Source organism: Hemitrygon akajei, chromosome 6 (genome assembly GCF_048418815.1).
Source record: "Hemitrygon akajei chromosome 6, sHemAka1.3, whole genome shotgun sequence".
NCBI classification, from domain to species: Eukaryota; Metazoa; Chordata; class Chondrichthyes; order Myliobatiformes; family Dasyatidae; genus Hemitrygon; species Hemitrygon akajei.
Window position 1 is genome coordinate 145,192,375 of NC_133129.1, and position 8,894 is coordinate 145,201,268.

The 8,894-nt window shown below is 42.2% G+C and overlaps 1 protein-coding gene across 1 annotated transcript in view; it reads right to left on the reverse strand.

Annotated features, from left to right (window-relative positions):
* The window catches only part of LOC140729557 (uncharacterized), a 77,750-nt gene extending 69,282 nt beyond the window's left edge, over positions 1-8,468 (reverse strand). The window contains exon 1 of the mRNA XM_073049458.1: positions 8,359-8,468. The gene's annotated coding sequence lies outside the window, so the exon portion shown is untranslated. The remainder of the gene's footprint in view (positions 1-8,358) is intronic.
* Positions 8,469-8,894: the final 426 nt, after the last annotated feature.

Genomic DNA, 8,894 nt, shown 5'->3' on the forward strand with positions numbered 1-8,894 from the left:
TTTCCTCCACAGGTACTGCTTAACCTGGTGAGTGTTTCCAGTATTTCCTATCTTTATTTAAGATTTTTGATTTTCATTCAAAACTCTAATGCTCATCTTCGTAATCATCCAGATCCCATTTAGCCATCAGCCCATCTTCATAAACTATACAGAACATCAGGTTATTTGTGATGTTCCAAAAAGAGTTTCCCATCCTATTCTCATCCTCCAACACTGCATCCTCAGAAATGCATCCTCTGGCACCGCATCCAGTGCACTTCAACCATTAACATTTCAAGTACACATCCGGGCATATCAAGATCTGATGAAGGTTTCAGACTCTGCACATTTTAAGCAGGACCTCACCTCCCTCATCATGAAAACATTTTTCCTCCTTCTACAATTACTTTAAGACAACGTGTTCCTTTTTTGACCCCTTTACCCAGGATCTTAGGTCATTGCTATTTACTCGGTCTAGATTCCTCATGATGTTGTACAATTCAATTAACTTCACAGTCCTCTCCGGTGCAATTCTACAATGCCGGGTGTAACCTCTTCTGTCACATCTGCACCCTGTGATCTTTCCTGTAGTATCATATCATAATCAACACAATAATCAAGACTTAACCTGTACAATTCAATCATAATTTATTTTATTCTGTGCCATGCCTAATTAAAGAAAGCATCCTGTATACCTTTTTACCAGATGGGGTGACTGTTTTGCTGAGCACCTGTGCTTGCTCCACCATGACCACCTAGATCTTCCAGTTGCCAGCTAGTTTAATTCTCCTTCTCATTCCCACACTGACAAATGATGCTAAATACAAAGTAGAGAAGCCCTCACTTCATTCTGTCTTGACAGTGTTAACACTGAATTCTCCAACTTCTCATAACTGTTCCCCCATTTTACTTTCCTCTGTCCTCATAATTCACTTGGCTCCCATCATGATCTCTCTTTCCCCTCCGCCCACTTTCCATCTGTCTATCTTCCCACTGGTTCCCCTCCACCACTCCTCACCACATGCCATTCTGATCTCCCTCACTGCTCAGTCTTCCTGTCCAATCAGATTCAATCATCCTCAGCCTTTAGTCACTCTTCCACCTTTCACCTCCCAGCTGTTCTACTCCTGCCGATCTCCCCTCTTCAGCAGTCTGCTCTTGCTCTGCCCCTTCTTGCCAACTTTTTATACAGTCTCTTTCTTTCAGATGAAGGAACTTGACTCAAAATGTCAACTGCCCCACTATTCAGGACATTTACAAAAACTGGTGTGTAAAAATGGCCCGAAGGATCACTGGGGACCCGAGTCACCCCAACCACAAACTGCTCCAGCTGCTACCATCTGGGAAACGGTACCACAGCATAAAAGCCAGGACCAACAGGCTCCAGGACAGAACTTCTTCCACCAGGCCATCAGACTGATTAATTCATGCTGACACAACTGTATTTTTATGTTATATTAACTGTCCTGTTGTACACACTATTTATAATAAATTACTATAAATGGCACATTGCACATTTAGACGGAGGCATAACGTAAAGATTTTTACTCCTCATATATATGAAGAATGTAAGTAATAAAGTCAATTCAATTCAACTCAAGTCAATTCATTTCAATTCAATTCCCACCATAGATGCAGCCTGAACTGTTGAGTTCTTCCAACGCTTTTTTTGCTGTTACCTTTTTAACCACTTTATCCATATAGTCTGTGAATATATGCTCCCTCTGTTCCTCGATACTTGGTGATTTACTCTGATCCGGCAAAACTTGACTTAAAAAATTCAAAACACTGTTAATACGTGAAAACTGAAATAGAGAAATGTCATCCATACGAAATGTTAGCTATTGCTCTTTCTGTAGATAGTGCCTGACCTGAAATTTCCAGTATTTTTTGATTTTATGTAATGTCACGTCCTTGTCTATTAATCATAAACACAAGAACTTCAGCAGATGCTGGCAATCCAAGTCAACGTACTCAAGATGCTGGAGGAACTCAGCAGATCAGGCAGCATCTATAGAAATGAATAAACAGTTAATGTTTTGACCAAGACTCTTCTTCAGAACTGGAAAGGAAGAGGGAAGATGACAGAATAAAAAAAAGTGAGGGAGAGGAAGAGGAAGAGGGATAGGTAGAAGGTGATAGGTGAAGCCAGGTGGGTGGGAAAAGTAAAGGAATCTGATAGGTGAGAAAGTGGACCATAGAAGGGAAGGAAGAGATGCACCAAGGGAGGTGATAGGCTGGTGGAAAGAGGTTAGAGGCCAGAGTGGGACATAGAAGAGGGGTTGAGGACTGAAACATTTTTTATTACTGGAAGGAGAAATTGATATTCATGCCTTCAGGTTAGAGATGACCCAGACTGAATATAAGGTGTTGCTCCTCCACCCTGAAAGTGGCCTCATCATGGCACAAGAGGAGGTCACGGTCCAACATGTCAGAACAGGAATGGGAATGGGAATTAAAATGTTGGGCCCACCAGGAAGTTCAGCTTTTGGCGGCTGGAGCAGAGGTGCTCAATGAAGCAGTCTGCTAATTAACGATGGGTCACACCAATGTAGAGGAGATTGTATCGGGAGCACTGAATGAAATAGATGACCTCTGCAGACTCACAGGTGAGGGAGGAAGTGAATGGATAGGTGTAGTATGTTACCCCATAAGCGGAGGCTTGTGGAGTGATAGGTAAGGACAAGAAGGACTCTATCACTGTTAAGGCAGCAGGGAGGATGGGATGAGTGCGAATGTCTGTGAAATGGTGGAGATGCAGGCAGCATCAATAGTGGGGGAAAGGGAAATCCCATTCATTGAAGAAGGAGGTCACCTCTGATGCTCTGGAAAGGAAAGCCTCATCCTGGGGACAGATGCGGTAGAGGTAAAGGAACTGAGAAAAGGAAATAGAATTTTTGCAGGAGACAGGGTGGGAAGAAGTATAGTCAAGATAGTTGTGAGAATCAGCAGATTTACTTATATGTTACTACCTCTTTGAAGTTATTTCTTGTTATTTCTTTAGCCTCAGTCCTAAAATCCTTTAATTACCATTGCAAACCCATCCTTTTGCATCTTCCTAAATTGTGTTTATACACTACCCAGACATGAAGATATGGAATTTTCTCTTGAACCCACTGCCTCTTATTGTCCCCTTGAAAATTGTCCTGAAATGAAGCTTCCTGGTGAAGTTTTAGAGCTTGTATCCCAACATCGCCTCATGTAGCCTGGTGTCAAATTTCATTTGAATCAATTCGATGAACCACCTCGGAACATTTTTACTGCATCAAAGGTGCTAAAGACATGCAAATTGCTGTTGCAATTAAGACTACTGGAACACTCTGTTGGTTAACTGGCCAGTTTGGCTCATTGAGGGGAAGTGGAAATGCAAATATCATTCAGGAGTCTTGCACTCAGCCAGAGGGGAACACAATGCCCCTTTAAAGAGTGGTCATGACAAAACAAACAGCAGAGGATTACAATTGCATCGTGCTTGTAATAAATTGATTTTATTTAATTATATCCCAGTGACAATTTGCTGCAGATTTAGGCAGCCCCATGTGCTTGTTGACTGGCACAAAGCTCAGATAAATTGGATATGACTGGCTGATTTGGATTGTATGGGCATTCCAAATCAAATTTACAGAAACAAATCTATGTGGGGTTTTCAGTTGTTTGGTTTGGATTCAGATTCAGATTTATTCAGCACACGTACATCAAACCCTATCGTGAAATGTGTCATTTACGTTACCACCCAACACGTCTAGGGATGTACAGGGGTCAGCCCACAAACGTCGCTACACATTGTGGTGCCAACATAGCACGTCCACAGTGCTCGACAGAGCGACACAGAACACAAGAAAAGCAAAACAATCCACTTTACTCCCTCCCACCCACCACACACACACGGACTATACTCCAACTCCACGAAAGGCCTAACGTCTCTAGTCTTCAGTTTCTAGGCTTCAACTTCCAGACTTCCGATTGATCTTTGGGCTCCAAACTTTGATAACAATCATGGACTAGCCAATGGTGGGACCCTGAACTGGGCACACTGATTCACCAGCCCTTGTGCCTCCTCGTTTCTCCTGCTTGCATGGACTTATCCGAACCTAGGACTGCCTGACATCCACAGATGTCCTTGGTCACCCATCCATGCCTCTGGCCTTTGAGCACAGAGTGGAGTCCTTGATGATGGACACTGTGACTGGGAGCTCTTAATTCTAGGAAGTTTTGGTTCACAATATAAGCAGTTGGCTAATAATGTAGAATATCTCAAACCGAATTATAATTCATTTTCACAGGGATTTTTTTATCTAGGTGTGAATTTTTTTGCAGTGAAATATATTTATAAATTATAAATTTCATTGAATTACATTATTTTCCTGTAACCTAATGCAAGATATGAAATTATTTTGTTTAATATATGAATAGCCATTTGTGTGAGCAGATTTGTCTGCTGTGTATTGGAAATTTTAAAGCAAGTGGTTCATAATTTCTGTTAAACAAAAGATTTTCATTCAAGCACATGAAGTACTTCTATCCTGATAACATATGCTGACAACAGTATATAGTCTTTTGGGCTTAATAACAAATATACACAGTAATATCTAATCATAGTAAAAAATCTAATCGTTTGATTTCTTTGTGTAACACACACACAAAGTACTGGAGGACCTCAACAGGTCAGGCAGCATCTATGGAGAAGACCAAAGAGCTGATATTTTCAACTGAGACTCTTCATCAGGACGCATGAGCTGGCTACTAAAGTAGAATATCTCATAAGCAGAAGTATAATTAGTTTTCCCACTTCTTTTCTATCCAGATTGTTTTTTTTTAAATAGGTGAAAAATATTTACAAATTATCAAGTTCATTAAATTACAATACTTTCCAGTAAAACATAGAATAGTACAGCATAGCACAGGCCCTTCAGCCCACAATGTTGTGCCGACCCTTAAATCCTGCCTCTCATATATCCCCCCGCACCTTAAATTTCTCCATATACCTGTCTAGTAGTCTCTTAAATTCCACTAGTGTATCTGTCACCACCACAGACTCAGGCAGTGCATTCCACGCACCAACCACTGAGTAAAAACCCTTCCTCTAACATTCCCCTTGAACTTCGCACCCCTTACCTTAAAGCCATGTCCTCTTGTATTGAGCAGTGGTGCCCTAGGGAAGAGGCGCTGGATGTCCACTATCTATTCCTCTTAATATCTTGTATACCTCTATCATGTCTCATCCTCCTTCTCTCCAAAGAGTAAAGCCCTAGCTCCCTTAATCTCTGATCATAATGCATACTCTCTAAACCAGGCAGCATCCTGGTAAATCTCCTCTGTACCCTTTCCAATGCTTCCACATCCTTCCTATAGTGAGGCGACCAGAACTGGACACAGTACTCCAAGTGTGGCCAAACCAGAGTTTTATAGAGCTGCATCATTACCTCGTGACTCTTAAACCCTATCCCTTGACTTATGAAAGCTAACACTCCATAAGCTTTCTTAACTACCCTATCTACCTGTGAGGCAACTTTCAGGGATCTGTGGAAACGTACCCCCAGATCCCTCTGCTCTTCCATACTACCAAATATCCTGCCATTTACTTTGCACTCTGCCTTGGAGTTTGTCCTTCCAAAGTGTACCACCTCACACTTCTCCGGGTTGAACTCCATCTGCCATTTGTCAGCCCACTTCTGTATCCTATCAATGTCTCTCTGCAATCTTCGACAATCCTCAACACTATCCACACCACCACCAACCTTTGTGTCGTCTGCAAACTTGCCAACCCACCCTTCCACCCCCACATTCAAGTCGTTAATAAAAATCATGAAAAGTAGAGGTCCCAGAACCAATCCTTGTGGGACACCACTAATCACAACCCTCCAATCCAAATGTACTTCTCCACCAAAACCCTTTGCTTTCTGCAGGCAAGCCAATTCTGAATCCACCTGGCCAAACTTCCCTGGATCTCATGCATTCTGACTTTCTGAATAAGCCTACCATGTGGAACTTCAGCAAATGCCTTACTAAAATCCATGTAGATCACATCCACTGCACTACCCTCATCTATATACCTGGTCACCTCCTCAAAGAACTCTATCATGCTTGTTAGACATGATCTGCAAGAACTTAATGTGAGAACTGAAATTCAGTTTAACATATTAATGAGTCCTGATGAAGGTCTTGGCCCAAAACATCAGCTCTTCATTCCTCTTTCCTAGATGCTGCCTAACCTGCTGAGTTCTTTCAGCATTTTAAGTGTGTTTTTCTAGATTTCCAGCATCTACAGAATCTCCTGTGTTTAGCTTTTTTTGTATTTTGGCTTTTCCCACCAATTTTCAGGATTTGTTTTGATGATTTTTTTTTCATTTTTACTGTATTTTTACGTAAATTTTGTTTCTTGGTCACGGAGTCATAAAGCACAGAAACTGATTCTTTTGGCTACCATGTCCATGACAGCCATCTCACTCTCTCTCTCTCTCTCTCTCTCACACACACACACACACACACACACACACACACACACACACACACACACACACACACACACACACACACACACACACACACACACACACACACACACACACACACACACACACACACACACACACACCTCCCCCCCCCCCCCCACCCAAGTTACTAGTATTTCATTGTAACCTTCTATGCCCTGGTGATTCCCATTACTTGGTTAAATATTTCATAAGTGTTAGGATAGTACCATTCTCCACTACATTCTCAAACTTCAAGTTCGAAGTGCGTATACTGTACGTCACCATATGCAACCCTGAGATTTATTTTCTTGTGGGAATACTCAGCAAATCTGTAGAATAGTAATAGGATCAATGAAAGATCAACCAGAGTATAGAAGACAACAAACTATGAAAATGCAAATATAAATAGATAGCAATAAATAACAAGAACATGAGATAATGAGACAAAGAGTTGTTAAAGTGAGATCACTGGTTGTGGGGCATCTTAGTGGATGGGCAATTCAGTGCAGTTATCACCTTTTGTTCAAAAGCCTAATGGTTGAGGGGTAGTAACTGTTCTTGAACCTGGTGGTGCAAGTCCTGAGGCTCTTGTACCTTCTACCAGCAAGAAGAGAGCATGACCTGGGTGGTGGGATCTCTGGTCATGGATGCTGCTTTCCTATGACAGCGTTTCATATAGATGTACTCATTGGTTGGGAAGGCTTTACCCATGATGTGCTGTGCCAAATCCACTACCTTTTGTAGGATTTCCATTCAAAGGCTTTGGTATTTCCAAACCAGGTCAGGATGCAGCCAGTCAATATATTTTCCACTCCACATTAATGGAAGTTATGTTCAGCTTCAGCAGACTCTGAAGGAAGTAGAGTCGCTGCCGTACTTTCTTCACAATTGCACTTAAGTGCTGGGTCTTCTGCAATAGTAACACCCAGGAACTTGATGCCTGCTCATCCTCTCCACCTCTAATCCTCAGATGAGGATTGGCTCATGGACCTCTGGTTTCCCTCTCCTGAAGTCCATAATCAGTTCCTTGGTCTTGCTGACATTGAGTGAGGGGTTGTTGTTATGACAGCGCTCAGCCAGTTTTTCCATCTCCCTCCTGTATGCTGATTCATTGCCACATTTGATTCGGCCGATGACAGTGCTGTCATCAGCAAACTTGAATATGGCATTGGAGCTGTGCTTAGCCACACAGTCGGATGTATAAAGGGAGTAGACAGCCTTGTGATGCAACTGTGTTGATGGTGTTCCAGATACCACATCAACCTCTGAGTGAAATGGTCCTCTCAGATTCTGTCTACGCTTGTTACAGCATACCCTCAACACATGCCTCTAGTTTTAGCTCCCCTTTGCTATGGAGGAAACATTCTTGTTACCAATGGCCCACAATTTTGTTGCTACGGGGAAACAGATTTGCAGATTTGGAAGTGGGACAGAAGACATTGATTGCGATTAAGCACATTGACTATTTATTTACAAGACAAACAGTGAAACACTCAACCAAACATCTAAGTCAAACAAGTACTTATCAAAGCCCTCTAAATTACAAAACTACACTAAACAATTAATAACCCTTCAAGCTAAACTCAGTTACAGATACTTATCCAAATGGAGTGCCTGAAATGGCAGGACCAAACAGACACTGAACATACGGATGTGGCAAATAATTAACTAAAGTGTGCACATGGGCCATTAATGCAGCACAACCCCCACTGAGCCCACAGTACCTATCGTCTGCCTGGTCCGCAGTGAACTGAGAGGAAAAGAGACTGTAAGGTTATCACATGCTAGATTTAAACCCTACCGGTGCCCTAATATCATCAGCTAAAAGGAAGTTTATGGGTGGAGCAGCAAAGCTCCTTACACGGCTAGTCCCCACCTCGATCAGCAGGTAAGTTAACACACTTACTGCAACATTTGTGTCCTTTTGCTAGATTCTCCTTCAGTTTCTTTCAATTCAAGGGAAAAAGTCCAGGCCTATCCAGTCTCTTCTCATGGTGAATCTCCTCTCCTGGAGTGTGGCAACTATTATTCTATTGTGGCCTAACCAATATTTTATATCTTGTCCTGCCACCTCCTCCCTCACCCCATCCAGAGGCCTAAACAGTCCTTCCAGTTAAGGCAAAGATTCACATGCACCTCCCCCAAGCTTGTCTTCTGCAACCAGTGCCCTTGATGTGGCCTCCTCTTATTGGTGAGACCAAACGCAGATTGGATGACCATTTCACAGAGTCCCTTTGATTGGTCTGCAAAGTCATTCCACGCATGCCATTTCAATTCCTCTTCAAATTCCCACACTGACCTGTCCATTCTTGGTCTCTCTGCTGCCAGTGAGGCCGAACACAAAATGTAGAAACAACACCTTGTATTTCACATAGGTAGTTTACAAACCAATGGCATGAACACAGTTTTCCAATTATAGTTCAGAATCAGAATCAGGTTTAT